General features: G+C 52.8%; 1 protein-coding gene across 2 annotated transcripts in view; it reads left to right on the forward strand.

Annotated features, from left to right (window-relative positions):
• Positions 1-22820, forward strand: part of LOC138300747 (uncharacterized) — a 903291-nt gene that overhangs the window by 593876 nt on the left and 286595 nt on the right. The gene's annotated exons all lie outside the window — the stretch shown is intronic.

A 22820-nucleotide genomic window follows, 5' to 3' on the forward strand; every position in this document is an offset into this window, starting at 1 on the left:
AGAGCTGCCAGAGGTTGTGCCTTGTCAAGACTTTGGAGCTGTGCATGCCCCAAGGTGGTACTTTTCACACTGCACGTGATGGAACAGTAGGCAAGAGAAAAAAAAAAAAGAAACGTTCATAAAACAAATGTGGAAATGAGTGAAGGGGCATGCCAAGCCCTAGTTAAAAGTGATGCAACACCACCAATACTGAGGCAAAAGTCATCCCACAGCGGAAAGTATCAAGTGGCAGTCAAAGAGGCACTTCATCACTGGCTTCAAGTGGCAGTCAAAGGAGCACTCCATTACTGGCCACACCCCACAAGAGTTACCCACGATCTGCGCCCGACCACCAGCGTGAGTGTCGGCGTGGGGCACCACAACCTGCTGAAACCGGTAGGCCTGAGATAACCAACACAAAACACAAGTGGTCCGATCATCATGGCAGATGAGCCAACACAAGCCACCCACCAACCACCAAAACATACAATGGCAGGTGCGCTCCTGCCATTCAGTGAGCTAGCAGATACCACCACAGGGTCACCCATATGGAAAGTATGTGTCGGTCGCCTGGAGAACTACTTCGTGGCCACCCGTGAGAAGGACGGAGCGGTCAAGAGGTCCTTACTTCTACATTTAATGGGAGATGAAATATACAGACTCTTCAGACATCTGCCGAACACAGGTGCCTATGACGACGCGGCGGTGAAGGCCCTGAATGCACATTTTGATCCAAGTTGAACCCAGATTTAGAACGCTTTAAACTACGACAAATGAGGCAGAGAGAAGGTGAATCCATCTACCAGTGTTACGCTCGACTCTGGGAGCTGGCAAGCACATGCACTGAAGATGATCACCAGAAGGAGGTACAAGCGCAAATTATACAGGGATGCAGGAACAAGACACTGAGAGGCCTGATATTGAGACAACCTAATATCAGTTTGGACTAGATCTTAATCATGGCACATTCCCATGATTTATCTGAGGCCAGAGCAGCTGAGATGGACATAGCAATGCCACACATGCCAGAGAAAACCCCGGTAGTTAAAACAGAACATGCAGACGTGGTGCAGCTGCAACAAACAAAGAGGAAACCTAGACCGTATGCCCTTGTTAAGCCAGGAGGATGGTGTGACTATTGCAGGAGGGAAAAACACAACCCAAGAGACTGTCCTGCTAAAGAGAGGACATGCTCCAACTGCGGTAAACAGAATCATTTTGCAGCTGTCTGCAAAGGAGGAGTGAGGGGAAGAGGAGTGAGTGGGGGTCAAACAGCTATCGCTAGATTAACACGTAGCATGAGGTGCATGCTACCCAGTGTCACGCTATACCCTAAAATACTCCTCTCCCGGAGAAGAAGAAGAAGAAGTATTCTTAATATAGTTCACAAACGATTTGAAGAAACACCGGCAACCTCAGCCCACATGCATGATTGAAGTAGCAGGGTCGCCTGTCAAGGCCCTCATAGACACAGGAGCCTCAGTGAATGTGATGGGCGTGCAACAATATTGTCGCCTCCAGCCCCGTACACCGTTAATTCCATTGAACACCAAAATATTTGCACTCGCCGCTGCCTCTAAAGGGACATATGGCAGGAACGGTGCAGGCAGAGGGCCTAACAATCGACACCACATTCCATGTAGTCGTCAGGGAATTGGACACTCTCCTTGGCAGTCAAGCGGCAGAGGAATTGGGTCTGGTCATGTTCACAAACAGCATAAGGATGTGCCAAATAGAGGAGCTGCTAAGGAAATTCCGGGAACTATTCACAGGCCTCGGGTGCCTCAAAGTACCTCCAGTCAAGTTGCATATTGACAAGGCCGTGAGGCCGGTTGCCCTACAACACCAGCAGATACCATTTCACCTAAGGTCGCTAGTAGAAAATGAGCTGACAAGCCTCGAAGAGCAAGGAGTCATAGAAAAAGCGTCCGGTCCCACCCCCTGGGTGTCACCCAGGGTGATCGCAGAGAAGCCGAAGCAGCCTGGAAAAAGTTTGCTCTGCATTGACATGAGACTTCCCAACCAGGCCATTAGGAGAAAGAGGCACATCACCCCCACCATAGACAACATCATCGGTGATTTGAATGGATCCAAATGGTCCTCCAAATTAGACTTGAATGCAGGATATTACCAACTAAGCCTAGCAGAGGAGAGCAGATACATCACACCGTTCTCGACGCACCTCGGTTGAAAAGATACAAACGTCTGAGCTTCGGCGTTTTGTCAGCGGCGGAGGTATTCCAGGACAACATTCGACAGACTCTATCTGGATTAAAAGTCGTCATGAATGTCAGCGACAACACAGGGTAGTTGTCCTAAGGCGCTCAGTACAAAAGAGGTTTCAGAAGCTGTCCTGGAAGATAAGGTACTGCTGCGAGTGAAACAAGCGTTGGAATGCAGCTCCTGGCATAATTTTCTCCGGAGCACAGGCAACTGGACTGAGGCTGAGCGAGAACGACTAACAAAACTATGGCGAGTCCAGAATGAACTAAGCTCGACGTCTGATGGCCTTCTTCTCAGAGGACACCAATTAGTAATTCCACTACAGCTACAGCGTCGCGTGATCCTGCTATCACACAAAGGGCATGAGGGGATGACAAAGATGAAAGCGCGCATGAGGGAGAAGGTGTGGTTCCCTGGACTTGAAGAGGGAGTGGACCAATGTGTGCGACAGTGTCCAGCTTGTCAGATAACGACCATCCCGGATGTACCTCCCCAATTATTACAGAAGAAGCCTGCACGACCCCGTGGTCGGAAGCCAGCTTAGACTTTGGAAGTTTTCTGGAAGGCTGGGTCACCCTAGCTCTCATAGATGGGTACTCCAAATATCCAGTTGTGGAGGTCATTGCATCCACTGCCTTCACACATGTGGGTCCGATCCTGGAGAAAATCTTTGCTATATTTGGTCTCCCGGAAGACATAACTGATTATGGATCCCCATTCCAAGGAAATGAATTTCAAGAGATGATGAGGCTCTTAGGCATCAGACATCAAAAAATCATGCCGCAATGGCCTCAGGCCAATGGAGCGATCGAACGGTTTATGCGTACGCTCAATAAGGCTCTCAGAATTGACACCTTAGAAACCAGTGACCCTGAGCTCAGCCTTTATCGATTCCTACGGGAATACAGAGGAACCCCTCATTGTCCACCGGCCAGACCCCTTGGTCACTAATGTTTGCTGGGCAGAGATGAGATACTATCCCCACGGCCCTCGGGTGGCAGCTCACTCCATATCACCCAGATCAAACACAAACCAGGAGGAAGGAAGTGAATGATAAGGCGAGCAAAAGAAGATGTACCATGGTAAGGGACATCCGAGTAAGCGACTGAGTAATCATAAAGGACAGGAAACTCTGCACACCCTATGAACCAGGGGTTCGGACAGTGACTGGGGTGTCCGGAACCATGGTGACAGCAGAAAAAGGGAATGAGCGGGTAACATGAAATGCATTATGGTTTCGAAAGGCAAATTTTGTAGAGCTCTCCGAGGATCAGGAAGCAGATGACCAATTTCCAGACTGTACCGCTACTGAGGGTCCTGGACATGATGGTGAAGAAGAGCTGCTGCCAGCAGCTGGACCAATCCTTCTGAGACAACCGGTGGCCAGCGCTCCGGTGGCTCAAGGCGGTGAGACCAGATCCCAGCCTGGGAGGTACAAGTTGAGACCCAATCCCCACCCAGCCAAAGACTGAAAGATTTTGTGTCTGCATTGATGAGGTAAAAGTTTTGATCCAGTTGGGGAGGGATGTAATGTCATGTAACGGTCTAGTGGTTTGATGCCGGGGCCCCTGGGACCTGACCCAGAAGCTGGGGTTGGGTTCCAGGGAAGCAAGGAGATATATAATAAAAGCGGGAGAGAGGAATCTTCTGACTCCCATTGAGCCAGAATACGGTAGGTGTGTCTTATTAGCGGCACGCTGTAAATGCTTGCGGGCACCCGCGTGCAACACACCAATAGTGAAGTTCCAGATACGGGCATTCCAAGCCACCTTTATCCCATTCTCCTTTATTAAGAGTAGCTAATTTGACTCAACTCCTTTCTCCCCACACCTCTCCCCCAGGAGGAGCTCAACCAATAGTTTATCAAGCTCAGAGACAACGTTTTATGGTGTCTCATATAAAGCCCTTTGCAGACCATAGAGGCAGTGGGGCAAAAATAACATTTTGGTCAAGGCTGTTTTATCCATCAGTGATAGCCGTAATGTGCTTCAAAATTTAATATAGGACCTAAGTCCCTTAATTGTCCAACCTATCTTAAGTATATAATCTTCATCCTTGTCAAGGGTAATTAGGATGTCAAGATATCGAACATTGGAGATCACCAATGGGAATTCTACAGCAGGCAATAATGTATCCTAGACCTGCCATGTGTCACCCCATCAGGAACAGTTTAGATTTCACATGGTTGATGCACAGGTCCAAAATTTCCCCATATTCAGATAAAACATGGAGCAGCATGGGGTCAGAAGAAATCATTTGGCGAAGATACATCAAGGTAAAATTAGCATACAGTGAAAATATGTGTGTTCTTGCATCCGCCATTCAAGATTTACCTCCAGGGACCCAAAACCTTCCACAGTCTGCTCACAAGTGGCTCAATGGTGAGCAGGAATAAGAGCGGCCAGAGAGGACATCCTTGCCATGTCCCCCTCCCAAGTTAAAAACATTCTGAAACCACCTGCCCTGTACGAACCCTAGTCATATGCCTAGCGTAAATTAACGTAACACCATTCACAAAGTCCTTTCCTGTCCCAACACATCACAACACTTCCCATATTTTGTGTCACACAACGGTATCAACCACTTGTTCGTTATCTAATAGTGCCAATGCCTAATTATCTTCCCCTAAGTGTGGGGCATGGAACACATGAGCCAATCTGCACAAACTGCATAGGATGCTCCAATGTGACATAAATCTCCACTGGTCCTCATGTATCAAATACGGTATCACACACAACAATTTGATTGATTTTTGTATTCACATTTTACATTGACATCGGGTGATATGCTATCACCTCTGCTGGTTACCATTCAGGTTTGGGGATCAACACAGTCAGTGATTCCCTCATCTTTTCAGGGATTATGCTGGTCCCAAACACTTTCAAAAACACTTTTCAGCCATTAACCCTGCATTCAATTGGAAGTATTCCACAGGCAGACTTTCACCTCCGGGAGATTTAGATCTGTGTATACCATGCATTGCTGTTAATGTCTCTCCCCGAAATAGGGAATTCAGGAGTGTCTTTCTGGTCAGGAGTACGTTTTTTCAGTTGATGCGCATTCAAGTAATGAAGCAAAGTCTACCGGTCTCACTGCTTGGGCTTTTCATACACCTCTTTCAGGTGTGTAACAAAAGTGTAATTTACGCCAGTCTGCATGAATAACTCCATCCCTGTTTATTCCTCAGCTTACGCATGAGTGTACCTGGGCTTTCCCTATTTTTTTTAACCATGCTAATACTCTTCCAGCCTTACTGCCTTGCCCATGTAACTTCAGCTTATGATTGATCAATGTGTGTCATTTAAGGCCGGCCCACATGTCAGCTCCCAATGTTTACGGTCAGTCTAATCTATCAGTCCAATCTAACAGTTTCTCAGGGTGGAGTAATAGTCTTCGACTTTCTGCAAACAGCATTCTTGAGAATGTAAGGAGTTCTTCAACTACATATGATTTAGCAATGTATTCCACTCTTATCATCACATTCCTGGCATCCCACTCAGTGGCCCTGTTGTGAGTGCTAATGAAAGTCACCTAAAAAAACAATTTAACATGAAGTCACCTCAAAAAGAAGAGTTAAGTAAAATCAATTCTCCAATAGAGAGTACCCTGATTCTCCTATTATGCTCTGCCCAGTATGTATTCTAAAGCGTTCTGGAAAGGTTCTGAAAAGGGCTATCACCTACGTTGCTCTAGCTAAAATCACACAATCCTAACATTTGCTTTGTCTACACATAGGGCCTCATTATGACCCTGGCGGGCGGCGGAGGCCGCCCGCCAGGATCCCGCCCTCCAAATTACCGCGCCGCGGTCAAAAGACCGCGGCGGGTATTACGAGTTTTCCCCTGGGCTGGCGGGCGGTTCCATTAAAACCGCCCGCCAGCCCAGGGGAAAACGACCTTCCCACGAGGATGCCGGCTCGTAATCGAGCCGGCGGAGTGGGAAGGTGCGACGGGTGCAGTGGCACCCGTCGCGTATTTCACTGTCTGCCAAGCAGACAGTGAAATACTTGTAGGGGCCTTCTTACGGGGGCCCCTGCAATGCCCATGCCAGTGGCATGGGCACTGCAGGGGCCCCCAGGGGCCCCGCGACCCCCCCTACCGCCATCCGGTTCCCGGCGGTCGGACCGCCGGGATCTGGATGGCGGTAGGGGGGGTCGGAATCCCCTCGGCGGCGCAGCAAGCTGCGCCGCCTTGGAGGATTCAATGGGGCGGCGGTACACTGGCGGGAGACCGCCAGTGTTGCCGGTCCGACCGCGGCTTTACCGCCGCGGTCGGAAACCCCATTGGAGCACCGCCGGCCTGTCGGCGGTGCTCCCGCGGTCCTCCGCCCTGGCGGTCTTTGACCGCCAGGGTCAGAATGACCGCCATAGTTCGGACAAAATGCTCCACTTAGGTTAAACCATAAAGATACAATCAAGAGCTCATTAGTTTCTCAGGACCCTTCACAACACAGATTTTGGAAAATCTACTCTAGGTTATGCAATGTAGGCTGAAAGACAATATCTAATACCTTATGTAACCCCTGGTATTGACCACTAAGTTGGAAAGGACTTCACATCAGGTTATCACGAGAGGACCTGACAGACTGCTAGAGCATCCACTCATCTGCCAAGAGTCGATCCTGTGATGAGAGGAGCTGAGCCCATCTAATTGTGTATTTTCCTTTTGAAGGCACACTCTTCCCGAATGAAGTCTGATAAAAACAGCTGATCTACTGTGAACAGGTATGCATTGGACAGGGCCCCAAGAAACTCTAGAGTCAATTTAGCTTATCTATACTCTCATTGTGTAGTACAAAGAAGTATCATTGGGGCGTAGGCTGCTAGAAACATTCTGAAAACATATTCTAACTGTTCATTTAATTATCAGTGCATGCAACATGCATAAGTGATATTTGAATTATATTATGTGTGGTTATTATTCATTTAGTAAGCAACAGAATACGACTACCGCAATAAACAGTTTTAAATATATAGGCCCTCATCAACCCTGGCGGTGGGTGTTAAAGCAGCGGTAATACTGCCAACAGGCCAGCGGAAAAAAAATGGAATCACGACCATGGCGGAAACCGCCCACACAGACAGCCACTTTAACACTCCGACCGCCACGGCGATAGAAACAAACACCTCGGCGTTAACCGCCAACAGACAGACGGAGGACAAAGTACCGCCCACACTATTACGAGAGGCCTATCCGCAACCTTTTCCGGGGCGGAACCAACGCAATCAAAATCACGGCGGAAACAGTACACAGAAGGGAAAACACTCACCTCTCGACACCCAACGAGGAACCATGACGCCATGGAGCCCGAACTACAGGTGTTACCAATGCTGCTCTTCCTCCTGCTCTATCAGGAGCAGAACAGATGCCGTCGACGACCACGGTGAGTACTGCACCTACAACACAGGGGAGGGGGAGGGAAAAGAGAGTGACACACACACGCCGCACGCAGTACCCCCACCCTCACCCACAACAACATACACACAAATACATGCAGCAACATTACATATACACTCCATCGCCCCCTGGAAGAACGCAAGGACAAAAGGAAATGATTGTAACCAGTGTAATCATGAAAAATCTGATAGTCAAAAATCAAAATTTAGTATATACAAATATGTACACCAACTACACAAGTCCGGATACTGTACCAATCATTGTCCGTGGACCACTGGTCCCAAAATCCATGGGCGAAGCCCACACAAGATACCTGACTGGAAACGGAGAGAACACTGCTGGGGCATCAAATAGAAATATACAGGCACCTCAGGGGGAAGGGGAGGGGGGCACCTCAGCCAGATGAACGCACAACGCCACTGCTGCACGAGGGGGCTCCATGCCCATTGCTATATCCTGGGGAGTGCAAAGCCACAGTCTCTCAAGTCTCTCCTGTGGGTGGTTTGCCCACTGCTTTATCCTGGGGAGTGCAAAGCCACAGTCTCTCAAAGCCATCACGCCCTCACAAGACCTCTGCAACTCCCTCGCCACCTTCTTCCATCGTAAGATCACCGACCTACACAACAGCTTCGGACACCAGACCCAGCCAACCACCACAGAACCTACAACCCCAGCCATCACCCTCAACGCCTGGACTCACATCAACACGGAAGAGACCAAAGCCACCATGAACTCCATCCACTCCGGTGCCCCCTCGGACCCCTGCCCACACTTCATCTTCAACAAAGCCGACGACATCATCGCCCGCACCTCCAGACCATCATCAACAGCTCGTTTTCATCTGCTACCTTCCCCGAGAGCTGGAAACACACTGAAGTCAACGCCCTACTGAAAAAAACCTACGGGGGACCCAAGCGACCTGAAGAACTTCCGCCCCATCTCGTTCCTCCCATTCCCCGCCAAAGTCATAGAGAAGACCGTCAACAAGCAACTTATCAACTTCCTTGAAGACAACAGCCTACTCGACCCCTCTCAGTCCGGATTCCGAGCCAATCACAGCACAGAAACCGCCCTCATCTCAGTCACAGACGACATCAGAACCCTGATGGACAACGGAGAAACAGTCGCCCTCAATCTCCTCGACCTCTCGGCTGCCTTCGACACCGTCTGCCACCGAACCCTAATATCCCGCCTCCGCTCCACTGGGATCCAAAGACAGGCCCTGGACTGGATCACCTCCTTCCTCTCCAACTGCTCCCAAAGAGTCTACCTCCCACCTTTTCGCTCAGACCCCACTGAGATCATCTGCGGTGTCCCACAAGGCTCCTCACTCAGCCCGACACTCTTCAATGTCTACATGAGCCCCCTCGCCGACATCGTACGCAAACACAGCATCATCATCACCTCCTACGCCGACGACACTCAACTGATACTTTCCCTCCCCAAGGACCCCACCAGCGCCAAGACCAACCTGCAAGATGGAATGAAAGACGTCACAGATTGGATGAAACTCAGCCGTCTGAAACTGAACTCAGACAAAACAGAAGTCCTCATCCTCGGAAACACCCCGACCACCTGGGACGACTCCTGGTGGCCCACGGCCCTTGGCACCGCACCGACCCCCTCAGACCACGCACGCAACCTCGGTTTCATCTTGGACCCACTTCTCACCATGACCAAACAAGTCAACGCCGTATCATCCTCCTGCTTCCTCACCCTCCGCATGCTCTGAAAGATCTTCCGTTGGATCCCCGCCGACACCAGAAAGACCGTGACCCACGCCCTCGTCACAAGCCGCCTGGACTACGGCAACACACTATACGCAGGAACCACTGCTAAACTCCAGAAACGTCTGCAACAAATTCAAACCGCCTCCGCCCGCCTCATCCTCAACATACCCCGCAACAGCCACATCTCCGCCCACCTGAGACACCTGCACTGGCTTCCCGTCAACAAAAGGATCACCTTCCGACTCCTCACCCACGCACACAAAGCCCTCCACAACAAGGGACCCGAACTCCTCAACCGCCGCCTCAGCTTCTACACTCCGACCCGTCCTCTTCGCTCTGCCAACCTCGCTCTCGCCGCCGTCCCTCGCATCTGCCGCACCACGGCGGGTGGGAGGTCCTTCTCCTACCTGGCGGCCAAGACATGGAACTCCCTCCCCACCATCCTCAGGACCACTCCGCTTTCCGGAGACTACTCAAGACCTGGCTCTTCGAGCAGCAGTAACCCCTTCCCCCTAGCGCCTTGAGACCCGCACGGGTGAGTAGCGCGCTTTATAAATATTTATGATTTGATTTGATTTGATTTGAGTCTCTAAAGGCTCTCCAGTGGGTGGTTTGCCCACTGCTTTATCCTGGGGAGTGCAAAGCCACAGTCTCTCAAGTGGATGTATCTCTCCACTGGTTCTGGAGGGGGCATGGTGCCCAGAGTGCTTCCTCCTGCCAAGGACTGAGGTAGTGGATGTATCTCTCCACTGGTTCTGGAGGGGGCATGGTGCCCAGAGTGCTCCACATGCAGTGTGGCCGGTACAATTCCCTCACCTGGGTGTGTGTGCCACGAGATTGCCGAGGTACAGGTAGCATGAAACGCCATGGAGGCAGCAACATACCCCACACTGCTGCGGCTTCGCCTTCCACCTGCAGGTGCAAACAGTGATGGAAGTCATGCCTCATGGAAGCTGGCCAGGGTCCAGGAAGTCTCCTCCAGCCTCGGACAACTGACCACTGGGGATGGTAGCCATGTAAGCGGTGGTGCTACTGTCCGAGCACGTCATGGGGCTGGTGGCTGTGCTTGCAGTGGTGTCTGTGGAAGCAGTGCTGGCGGTGGTGCATGGGTCAGCACCTGCTGAGGGACACAGCAGGACATCTCCAGCAGCCTCGGACAGCTGCCCACTGGGGAAGAGTCTGGGGGCTGTCGCTGAGGCTGTAGACGTGCCGGTGGCTGTGCAGGTGGCGGTGCAGGTGGCGGTGCAGGTGGCGGTGCAGGTGGCGGGGCAGGTGGCGGGGCAAGTGGTGGTTGTGGTGGTGGGGCAGCCTGCGCTGTTCGCCGCCATACAGGTTGGTGTGATCATGGACAGAAGGTGTGACGCTGGTACCTCAGTCGGTGCCACCGTGCCCTGTCCTGACCTGCTCTTCTGCGTTTGTCCCTTCCCCACCTTTGATGGTGCTGCAGTTGTCTTGCCACTATCCCCTTTTGTTTTTGCTGAGCCCTTGGTGGCTGGTAGGTGCGGCTTCTCCCTCTGGGATGTGGGCACCTTTATCACCTTGGCAGGTGGTGGAATGTCCTTGCCCTTACTACGTGGCACACTGGCAGCCCTGATGGGTGGCGCACTCGATGACCCTGCAGTTGCTGTCACCACTGTGCCTGGGAGGTGTACGTCTGCTGAATTTGGGTGAAAGTGCATGGGCCGGAGGCTGTTGTGAGGTGGATGGCTGTTGGGTGGGTGTGTGCCTGCGTTTGTGTACTTTGGGAGGAGGGCTCACAGACACACTGGGAGATGTGTGAATGGTAGTGGGGGTGGTGATTGCACGTGAGCGGTGTGTGGTGATGGGCGTGCTGATGATGGAGGTAGTGGCTGAGGATGTAGTGAATGCAGGTGTGAGTGGAGACGAGACAGGGAGGGAGGAGGAGGACGTGGACACAGTGGAGGCAGTAGATGTTGCTGTGTCTGCATGGGGATGGTGCTTGTGTGAGTGCTTGTGGATGTGTGCTGCTTATTTTTTTTGGAGCCACTTTTGTGTGCTGATGTGTGTGCATGCTGGTCTGATGGTGTGCTTGGGATAGGCTGAGGTACAGGGGTTGGGTCTGGGTGGAGGAAGTTGGAGGGGGAGGCTGGACACAGGGACAATGGCTCCCATCAGTGCAGACGCCAGAGCCTGACATGCTCTCTGTTGGGCCACCTGCCCAGAATGAATGCCCTCCAGGTATGCATTTGTTTGTTGCAAATGCCTCTCAACACCCTGGATGGCATTCAAAATGGTAGATTGCCCAACAGTGAGGGATCTCAGGAGGTCAATAGCCTCCTCACTGAGGACAGCAGGGCTGCCTGGGGCAGGGACTGAGGTGCCTGGGGCGAAGGAGATGCCCACCCTCCTGGGTCAGCAGGCACGGGACACATGCTGAGGGGCTGCTGGGGAGGGCGGTGCTGGTAGGGGGGTGGCGGCTGTACCTGTTGATGCGGTGGGCACAGAGGTGCCTGCCACCGCATGGGAGCTCCCATCAGAGGAGGAGTTGCTGTCACTGGTGTCTGCTCCTGTCCCCGCCGTGGAGCTCCCCTCGCCCTCTGTACCACTGGTGGCTTCAGACTCCGTTGCTTCACCCTCCAGAGCCAAGTGGCTTCAGCTCCCTCCTGCTCCGGCGCCACTGCCCCTCCGCCTGATGATGCTATTGCACACAAGAACAGGGAGACCACAAAAAGGGGGGGGAAGACAGAAGAAAAACATGTTCAGTGCATGCAACACCACTACCGTTGGCAGACACAGCACACAGGGAGCAGCCCTCAGCACTACGCCATGCACTAACAATTCCTAGAAAATTCACCTGACCATGGGGTACGAGGCCTAAGCCCAATTGCTGCACACCTGGAAGTCACAGGAGCCTGACTAGGTGTAGATGGTTCTTACCACTAGTGGGGTTGGGGTGCCACATAGCCTGTCTCACAAGGGACCTTGCCTACCAAATTCGCCCTGGCCTAGGGGAACCCACTACCCACCTCCCCCACCCAGACACCTCGCAATGCGCGCAGAATCAGCTGAATGAGAGTGTACTCACCCCCTTGTGGCTGCTCTGATGCCCTCAAGCGTCCATCCAACTCCAGATAGGCCACCGCCAGGATCCGGGACATCAGTGGGGTCATCGTGCGACGGGCACCCCTTCCACGTTGGGAGGCCATCCCCAGCTGGGCCTCCGCCATCTTCTTGCTCCAGCGGTGCAGGTCCTCCCATCTTTTACGGCAGTGGGTGCTCCGTCTGTGGTAAACCCCGAGTGTCCGGGCGTCCTTGGCGATGGCACGCCAAATACCCTTCTTCTGGTGGGCGCTGACCTAGAGAAATGGTACAGGGGGAAAGGAAATTACACACCCGTCCGGACCGTCATACTCATTGCCCACCAGTTCCCACCCATGCCCTGACGCACATACACTCACCATCCACACATGCAGGCCTCAGCCCCCCCATGTATCTTCCATCCACACCACTCAAAGCAGGCATTGCCCATGCAGCATGCTCACAGTGTACTCACCTGTTTGTCTGGAGGACCATACAGTTGCATGTACTGGGGGAGGATCCCATCCACTAGTTTCTCAATCAATCAATCAATCACAGACATTTATAAAGCGCGCTACTTACCCGTTAGGGTTCCAAGGCGCTGGGGGGAGGGGGGGAGTCGAGGAGACTGCTACTGCTCGAAGAGCCAGGTCTTGAGGAGTCTTCTGAAGGCGAGTAGGTCCTGAGTCTGTCGGAGGTAGGTAGGGAGCGTGTTCCAGGTCTTGGCGGCAAGGTAGATGAAGGATCTGCCGCCGGAGGTGGTTCGTTGGATGCGGGGGACGGTGACGAGGGCGAGGCTCGCGGATCGCAGTTGGCGGGTCGGTGTGTAGAAGTTGAGTCTGTCGTTGAGGTAGGAGGGGCCGGCGTTGTGGAGTGCTTTGTGTGCGAGGAGCTTGAAGGTGACCCTTTTGTCGACGGGAAGCCAGTGGATCTCTTTGAGGTGGGGGTGATGTGGCTGTGGCGGGGTGCGTTTGTGATGAGTCGGGCTGAGGCGTTTTGGATGCGTTGGAGTCTTTGGAGGTGTTTTGCTGGGATTCCTGCATAGAGTGCTTTGCCGTAGTCCAGTCTGCTGCTGACGAGGGCGTGGGTCACTGTCTTCCTGGTGTCGGTCGTGATCCATATGTAGATCCTGCAGAGGGTGCGGAGGGTGTTGTAGCAGGAGGAGGTGATGGCGCTGACTTGTCTGTCCATGGAGAGTGCAGAGTCGAGGATGAATCCCAAGTTGCGGGTGTGGTCGGTGGGCGTCAGAGCCGTTCCAAGGGTGGTGGGCCACCACGAGTCGTCCCAGGCGGAGGGGGATGTCCCGAGGATGAGGATTTCTGTCTTGTCGGTGTTGAGTTTCAGGCGGCTATTTCTCATCCAGTCGGCGACTGCTTTCATTCCTTCGTGGAGATTGGCTTTGGCGGTGGCAGAGTCGTTGGTGAGGGAGAGGATGAGCTGGGTGTCATCGGCGTAGGTGATGATGTTGAGGTCGTAACGGCGGGCCACTTGTGCGAGGGGGGCCATGTAAATGTTGAACAGCGTTGGGCTCAGGGAGGAGCCCTGGGGGACGCCGCAGATGATGTTGTTGGCTTCTGAGCGGAAGGGTGGGAGGCGGACGGTCTGTGTTCTGCCGGAGAGGAAGGATGAGGTCCAGGCTAGGGCTTTTTCCTGGATGCCGGCTTCGTGGAGGCGTGATAGTAGGGTGCGGTGGCTGACCGTGTCGAAGGCCGCGGAGAGGTCTAGGAGGATGAGGGCGGAGGTCTCGCCATGGTCGAGTTGGCGTCTGATGTCATCTGTGGTGGCGATGAGGGCGGTCTCGGTGCTGTGGTTGCGTCTAAATCCGGTTTGTGAGGGGTCGAGGACGTTGTTGTCTTCGATGTGGCGTGTCAGTTGAAGGTTGACAATCTTTTCTGTGACTTTTGCTGGGTAGGGGAGGAGAGAGATGGGGCGGAAGTTCTTGAGGTCCTTGGGGTCGGCTTTGGGTTTCTTGAGGAGGGTGTTGATGTCTGCGTGCTTCCAGCTTTCCGGAAAGGTGCCTGTTTCGAAGGAGGCGTTGATGATCTTGCAGAGTTGGGGCGCAATGATAGAGTCAGCTTTGTTGAAGATGTGGTGGGGGCAGGGGTCAGTTGGTGATCCGGAGTGGATGGAGTTCATGATTTTGCGTGTTGCGTCGTCGTCGACGTTGGACCAGGCGGTGATGGGGTTGTCAATGCTTGAGTTCGAGGTGGTGACGGAGGTGGGCGTGGTCGGGGTGTTGAAGCTGCTGTGGATGTCGGCGATCTTGCTGTGGAAAAAAGCGGCGAGGGAGTCGCAGAGTTCCTGAGTGGGCGGGATGTCGTTGACGTTGGCGCTGGGGGTGGATAGTTCCTTTACGATGCGGAAGAGCTCTTTGCTGTCGTTTGCGTTGTTGTCTAGGCGGTCTTTGAAGGAGGACCTCTTGGTGGTCCTGATGAGGTGGTGGTGTCGGCGGGTTGCGTCTTTGAAGGTTGCGTGGTTGTCCGGTGTGCGTTCTTGGAGCCATTTCTTTTCCAGTTTCCTGCAGGCGTGTTTGGAGGCCAGGAGTTCGTTGGTGAACCAGGAGGCTTTCTTGCTGGTGAGGTTGTTGGGGGGTTTCTTCAGTGGGGCGAGGATGTTGGCGCAGTTGTTGATCCATTGTCTGAAGTTGCAGGCCGCGGTGTCTGGGTCGGTGGGCTCGTTCGGTGGGTTCTGGGAGAGGGTGCTGAGAAGTTGTTCTTCGGTGACTTTGCCCCAGTTGCGGCAGGGGAGTTGGCGGCTGTGGTGGTGTGCGGTGTTTTTGTTGTAGGTGAAGTGGATGCAGTGGTGGTCGGTCCAGTAGGGTTCGGTGGTGTCGTTGAAGGTAACGTGGTCGCTGGTGGAGAAGATGGCGTCCAGTGTGTGTCCGGCGGCGTGGGTTGGTGACGTGACGAGTTGTCTGAGTCCGAGGCTCGTGAGGTTGCTGATTAGCGTGGTGGAGTTGTGGTCGTTGTTGTTCTCGAGGTGAAAATTGAGGTCCCCGAGGAGGATGTAGTCCATGGAGGCGAGTGCATGGGTGCCTGCGAGGTCAGCGATGGCGTCGCAGAACTGGGCCCGTGGTCCGGGGGGTCTGTAAACGAGCGTTCCTCTGAGGGTGGTGTTGGGGTCGGTGTGGATCCGGAAGTGTAGAAGCTCTGCGGTGTTGAAGTGGTTGTCGGTGTGGGTGGTGATCTTGAGGGAGGATTTGTGGACGATGGCGAGACCTCCTCCGTAGCCGTTGATGCGATCCCTGCGGGAGATCTTGTATCCGTCTGGGATGGCGATGGTGATGTCAGGCGCAGATGAGTCGTTCCACCATGTCTCGGTCAGGAAGGCTACGTCCGGGGCGGTGCTGTCGAGCAGGTCCCAGAGTTCTATGGCGTGTTTGCGTGCGCAGCGGGTGTTGAGGAGTATGCAGCGGAGGTGGTTCGGTCTGGTGGTCGTTGGCTTGGAGGTTCGGTCGCAGGAGAAGTGGCAGTTGCGGCAGGTGAAAGGTCCGTGGGTGTGCTTCAGGGCGGCTTGGTAGCAGTGTTGGTTTTGGTTTCGCCCGTTGTTGAGTGCGTGGAGGGAGGTGGCGTCGTAGCTGATCCTGGGCGGGGTGCGGAGCGGAAGGCGAGGTCCAGGGGTTCTGGCGCTGGGCGCGGTCCGGGCGCGGACGGGCGCAGACAGGCTTGCCTCATCGGCGCGCCCACTGTGCGCGCAGTCGCGCTGCAACCTGCATTAAGAGGGGGTGGAGGGAGGGAGGAGGAGCTGGGGGCGGGGCCGAAGCGGCGGGAAAAACGGGCGAGGGAGCGGCGAGTGGGGAGTGGGGTGGGATAATAACGCTAGGAAGCCAGAGGGGAGGGGGAGGTGGGAGGGCAGGGGGTGTGGAGAAGGGGACAAAAGTCAGGGAAGCGGGCGGATGGCGCTGGATTGGGGGGTCAGAGGAGGAGGGAGACGCGCAAGGGGAGAGAGCGAGATGTGGATCAAGCGCACAGAGGGGACAAAAACAATACAATGACTACCAGGCAACAGATACTAGCACAGAGGATACGTGAATGAAATACAGTGAATACAGTGGGCACAACAGAGGCAACAAGACAGCAGAGACAAAACGAAGTGACAAACGAAGTGAATACAAACACGACAGAATCAAACCTTACTGCCCACCACTGGGCCACCAGGGATGAGGCGCAGGTGGGGGCCTGCGGGTGGAGGAGGGCCTCGAACACGGGCAGCAGCAGCAGTCAGGCACAGAGCACCTGCAGGGTGCGCTGCGCGGCGGGGGGAGCGTCCTGTCCTGACAACAGGGTCAGAGAACGCGCCCTCGAAGCGCAGCGACCTGCATTAAGAGGGGGTGGAGGGAGGGAGGATGAGCTGGGGGTGGGAGGGGGGCGGGCCGAAGCGGCAGGAAAAACGGGCGAGGGAGCGGCGAGTAGGGGGGGGTGGTAAATAATGCTAGGAAGCTAGAGGGGAGGGGGAGGTGGGAGGGCAGGGGGTGTGGAGAAGGGGAAAAAAGTCAGAGAAGCGGGTGGATGGCGCTGGTTTGGGGGTGGGGGGGTCAGAGGAGGAGGGAGACGCGCAAGGGGAGAGAGCGAGATGTGGATCAAGCGCACAGAGGGGACAAAAACAATACAATGACTACTAGGCAACAGATACTAGCACAGAGGATACGTGAATGAAATACAGTGAATACAGTGGGCACAACAGAGACAACAAGACAGCAGAGACAAAACGAAGAGACAAACAAAGTGAATACAAACACGACAGAAGCAAACCTTACTGCCCACCACTGGGCCACCAGGGATGAGGCGCAGGCGGGGGCCTGCGGGTGGAGGAGGGCCTTGAACACGGGCAGCAGCGGCAGTCAGGGACAGAGCACCTGCAGGGTGCGCTGCGCGGCGGGGAGAGCGTCCTGTCCTGACAACAGGGTCAGAGAACGCCAGAGAACTCCTCTGAAGTGAAGGCAGGGGCCCTTTCCCCAGACACTGTAGCCATTGTCACTTCCAGACACAGGTCACAGCAGCACTTGCAGTGTAGGTTCTCTCCTGTTGAAGGTCAGGTATCAAGTGAGTGAACAGACAGAAAATGGCGGTCACGTCCGAGGCAGTGCGTACCGTCACCACTGGCGTACATCATCATTGGCTCCTGGGACCCATAGGGTCCAATGTTAACCAATGCAGAATTGCGCTGCGGTCTTTAACCGCCCACCGCGACGGTGTACAACGCCAGCGCAGTTACCTCATATCCCATTATCCCACCTTACAGGTCAGGCAGCCGCCATTTCAGGGGGCCACATGGGATGGATGAAAACTGCGTCACACCTATCTAGGTCAGAAATACAAACAGATACCAGCACATTGCGGATTACTAACGTTTCTGCAAATAACACATTGTGATACCTCAGTGTTGGATGACTCTCTGCTCGCTGTTCTCCTCCATATGACACGTCTGCTGGGGCAGGTGATGAAATGGCGGCATTCTCCGGTGTACAGACCCCTGATGGACCTGTCGACAATAGAAGAGAGACACATAATAATCACATACAGACTTGATTGTGCAACAATCCTGGAACTGTGTGCCCAGCTATCCGCCATCCCACGGGGATACCCCCTCTGGTGCAGGTCCTGTCTGTACTCCATTTCCTGGCCAGTGAGTCTTTTCAAACAACAGTGGCCATGGCATCAGGGATGTCCCAGCCAATGTTCTCTAACGTGTTGTCCAGAGTGCTGTCTGCCCTGCTGAAACACATGTGCAGCTACATCGTTTTCCCTCAGGTGGAGGATTTGCCCACAGTGAAAGGTGACTTCTATGCCCTGGGACATATCCCTAACATCATTGGTGCCATTGATGGTACACATGTGGCATTTGTCCCCCCTCAGGAATGAACAGGTTACAGAAACCGGAAAAGCTGCCATTCGATGAATGTGCAGATGGTGTGTTTGGCAGACCAGTACATCTCCCATGTGAATGCCAAGTATCCTGGCTCTGTGCATGACGCTTACATTTTGAGAAATAGCAGCATCCCTTATGTGATGGGGAAACTCCTGAGGCAGCGTGTGTGGCTAATAGGTGAGGCCAAGGTCCCAATACAGTTGACATAGGTGTCTGGGTATGGGGTTGTCCCTAAGGGTTAGTGTGTGTCTAACAGTTGTCCCTCGACATTTGCAGGTGACTCTGGTTATCCCAACCTGTCATGGCTACTGACCCCAGTGAGGAATCCCAGGACAAGGGCAGAGGAACACTAAAATGAGGCACTTGCTAAACTGGGAGGATAATAGAACGCACCTTTGGCCTCCTGAAGGCCAGATTCCGGTGCCTCCATCTGAGAGGTGGTTCCCTATACTACTCACTAAAGAAGGTGTGCCAGATAATCGTGGCCTGCTGTATGCTGCACAACGTGGCTTTGCGACGCCAGGTGACTTTTCTGCAGGAGGATGGGCCAGATGGTGGTCTTGTGGCAGCTGTGGAGCCTGTAGACAGTGAAGAACAGGAGGCAGAAGAAGAGGATATCTACAACCGAAATAACATCATCAAGCAATTCTTCCAGTGAGACACAGGTAAGAAGATGTCACTGCTTCCCACATCTCATATTATTGTTAGAGCTAGCATAAGTCTGTCATTTTCACTCAGTGTATAGACACTGACTTGTCACTTTGACTTTCCATTTCACAGATCTGGGTCCCACTTTGTGCCCTCTTTTATGTTTACTCTTGGCCTACAGCTGTGTTACATTGGTATGTGAACAAGTAAATTGACATTGCTATATTCCATAGATATTACACATTTGTGAAAGCACAGACTGACTCCAGATTGTTTTGTGATTAAAGTGTGTTTATTCCTGTGCAAATAAGTGGAGGGGGTTGTAAAATAGACTGGGGTGATGGTGGAGGTATGTCCATGGCAGAGTCCTGTCTATTTGTTTCACAGGTGCGTTGTCCAAAGGGGCATAGGAAGTGGAGCAATGGCAGTTTAAGGATGAACAGGGTGACATAGTGGGACAGAACGGTGACATTCAGGGGGGTCTTATTTCCTGGCGGGGGTCTTGGCAATGTTCTCTATCTCGTTCCTGGATCTCAGGGACCGTTTGCGGGGTGGTTCTCCATCTGCAGGGGGTGGGGTGCTGGTGGCCTGTTGTTCCTGTGGTGGTGCCTCCTGTCCACTAGCGCCGGCGGAGGTGGAGGGCTATTCATCGTCCAGGCTAGTGTCAAGGGCCCGTTGGCGTGCCACTGTGTCTCTCCTGGTGTTGAGAAGGTCTGCCAGCACCCCTGCAATGGTGACCAGAGTGGTGTTGATGGACTTCAATTCCTCCCTGATCCCCAGGTAGTGTTCCTCCTGCAGCCGCTGGGTCTCCTGAAACATGGCCAGTACCATGCCCATGGTCTCCTGGGAATGGTGATAAGCTCCCATGATGTTGGAGAGTGCCTCGTGGAGAGTGGGTTCCCTGGGCCTGTCCTCCCCCTGTCGCACAGCAGTCCTCCCAGCTTCCCTGTTATCCTGTGCCTCTGTCCCCTGAACCGTGTGCCCACTTCCACTGCCCCCAGGTCCCTGATCGTCCTGTGTTAGTGGGGTTGCCTGGGTTCCCTGTAGTGGTGGGCACACTGCTGATTGACGGGTCCCGGGGACAGAGGGATGGGCCCACTGGGTGGGTGCTGTGATGGTGTTTCCTGAGGGGGGAGCTTCAGTGGTGATTTGTGACTGTGTCAGAGGAACCGACTGTCCCGAGGTCCCTGATGGGCCGGGCTGGTCATCTTGATCCAGGCGTGCAGAGCTGCTATCACCACTGTGGGTCTCTTCTGTGGGGGGACTGGATATGTCTGGCACCTCCTGTCCGGTGACGTTGGGTATGGGTCCTGTTGGGGTGTAAATGCATAGTTATTGTATCTGTGTGTGCCATCTTGTGCAATGGGTGAGTGACCCTCTACAGCTGTGCTTGCATTATTGGCTTGGTCCTTGTGTAATTGGTGATTTTGGGACATGAGTGAGTCTCTGTACTGGACATGCTTTGATGATGGGTGTCCATGCATTGGTGTCACATGCAGGGCTTGGTTTCGGGTGTGTGGGTTATGTTAGTGGGCTATCTGTGGGTTGTTGGGGTGATGGGTGTGAGGGTAAGGGTGGCGGTATGTGATGGCATGCAAGTGGGGCATGGGGGATAAAGTAGTAAAGATATGTCTTACTAGAGTCCAGTCCTCCTGCTACTCCTGTGAGGCCCTCAGGATGCAGTATTGCCAAGATTTGCTCCTCCCATGTTGTTAGTTGTGCAGGAGGAGGTGGGGGTCCACCGCTAGTCATCTGTACAGCAATCTGGTGTCTGGATACCACGGAACGCACCTTCCCCCGTAGGTCATTCCACCTCTTCCTGATGTCATCCTGTGTTCTTGGATGCTGTCCCACTGCGTTAACCCTGTTGAGAATTCTGCGCCATAGCTCCACCTTTCTTGCAATGGACGTCTGCTGCACCTGTGATCCGAATAGCTGTGGCTCTACCCGGACAATTTCCTCCACCATGACCCTGAGCTCCTCCTCAGAGAACCTGGGGTGTCTTTGAGGTGCCATGATGTGGTGTGGGTGATGTGTGAGGTGGTGTCTGTTGTGATGTGTGAGGGGATGTGTTGGTGTGTGTTGTTTGAGGTGCGTGGATGTTCTGTAAGTGATGGTATTGTGTGTCTGTGGATGCTGGTGTTGTTTTAGGTACTCTCTCTCTCTCTGGCCTTCTTTCAAATTTTTGGTTGTAAGGGTTTGTGGGTGATGTGGGTGTGTGTTTTATATTGGATTGGGTGTGTGGGTGTGGTGTGTGTATGTGTATCAGGTGTGTGTACTTCAAATTGTCCAATGTGGTTGTGTTTTGTAAGTATGTGTGTATTTTGAGTGCAGCGGTGTGTACCGCCAATGGATTTCCGTGGTTGAAAGACCGCTGCGTTGATTCGTGGGTCATGATAGTGTGGCCGTATTCCTGTTGGTGTGACGGTGTTGGTTTTGGTATCGCCAGTTTATCACTGACCTTTGGTGTGGCGGACTTGTGTGGGTGTCTGTATTGTGGCGGATTCCGAGCTCTGGGTCGTAATACCTGTAGCGGAATTCCGCGGCCGCAGCTGTATGTTGCCGGTCTTCTGCACGGCGGAAAGGGGGATTTACTGCCAGGTTTGTAATGAGGGCCATAGTGTCTGTCTTAGTGTTATACTTGAGTGTGCTATTCTAAGATTGAAATTGGTATTGAATTCCCACTGTGTCTCTGACCCTTTATGGGACAGTTAGTGACCCAGAAATCAGAAGCACCACACATGCTGGAATATTCAGTGGGTTGTGTGAGTCTGTAGTCAAAATGTACTTCCTTACTCAGCGATGGTGCACTCAACTATGTGCTTGTAGCTGTGGGTTAGGAGCCCAAACTCTGAAGACCTTGGTCCTAGAACCCAAGATTCACAACATGTGGCCGAACATCGGCTCTTGGATTTTTTGAACCTTTGAGTAGTCTTTGAATGAGCACACTCCAAAGAAAAACCATTACAAAAATATTGAGACGTCCATTGTAATCATGGTTACCTCCTGCTGACAAAATAAGAAGATCTCTATTTACTGGAGGTTATTCAACCTTGACCCTAAAAGTCTATTCCCCACCCATGGTTTTCTCGTGTTTTATTCATTCTGTTCACTTAAAATGGTGCTTCCTATCATAATAAGAGTAAATTGCAGAGAGGCAGTTACACAGCATTTAAAAATAGAGGTGCCCCTGATGCAGGGGTGGGGGAGGGCATTACATTTGTAATAGCTGCTCATGCAGCAAATGCCTTTGAAACATTTTACACATGGATGGAGTTGGAGGCTCTATATTCTGCTTCAGGGCAACTTCAGGTATCCAAACCAACAGTACTGCCTGCACATTATAGGGCGTACAACTACCTGAAAGTCTCTTTAAATTACTAAGAGTACCAAAATTGGTTTGCTGGTGATCTACTGCATAAACTCAGGGATGTTAGATTGGGTCCCCTAAGTAATGAGAGGCTATGTGCCCTGTATTAGCTGAATATTCACCATACCCACATCCAAAGACCTTACTGGTTCCTGGCCTAGTAGGAATCTCAAAATATACAGTATCCATAGGTAGAAAACATATACAATATGTACTATGTACAATTAATGCTGGACAAGCTTCAGTGGCACCAGCAATACAGAGACATGTAGCTGTACAGGCAATCAGCCCACAGACAATAAATGCTATCATGGGAAAGATGTCTGTGAAGTGTGATGAAATTGAATCCTGGATTGCTCATCAGACCAACCAATTAGAACCTGCTTATCCTCATATGACACTCCAAGACAAGCATAGAAATCTTACTGTGTGTCTTCCCCTTGGGATGGTGCACTTGAAGGGGAGTGCAAGTATATTTGAGTGAACCTACGCTAAGGTGAGTAATAATATACTCTACAACATCAACACCTTTGGAAGGAACCACGGGTAAATAAAACCATAAGACAT

The sequence above is a fragment of the Pleurodeles waltl genome, chromosome 6 (assembly GCF_031143425.1).
Source record: "Pleurodeles waltl isolate 20211129_DDA chromosome 6, aPleWal1.hap1.20221129, whole genome shotgun sequence".
Classification (NCBI taxonomy): Eukaryota; Metazoa; Chordata; class Amphibia; order Caudata; family Salamandridae; genus Pleurodeles; species Pleurodeles waltl.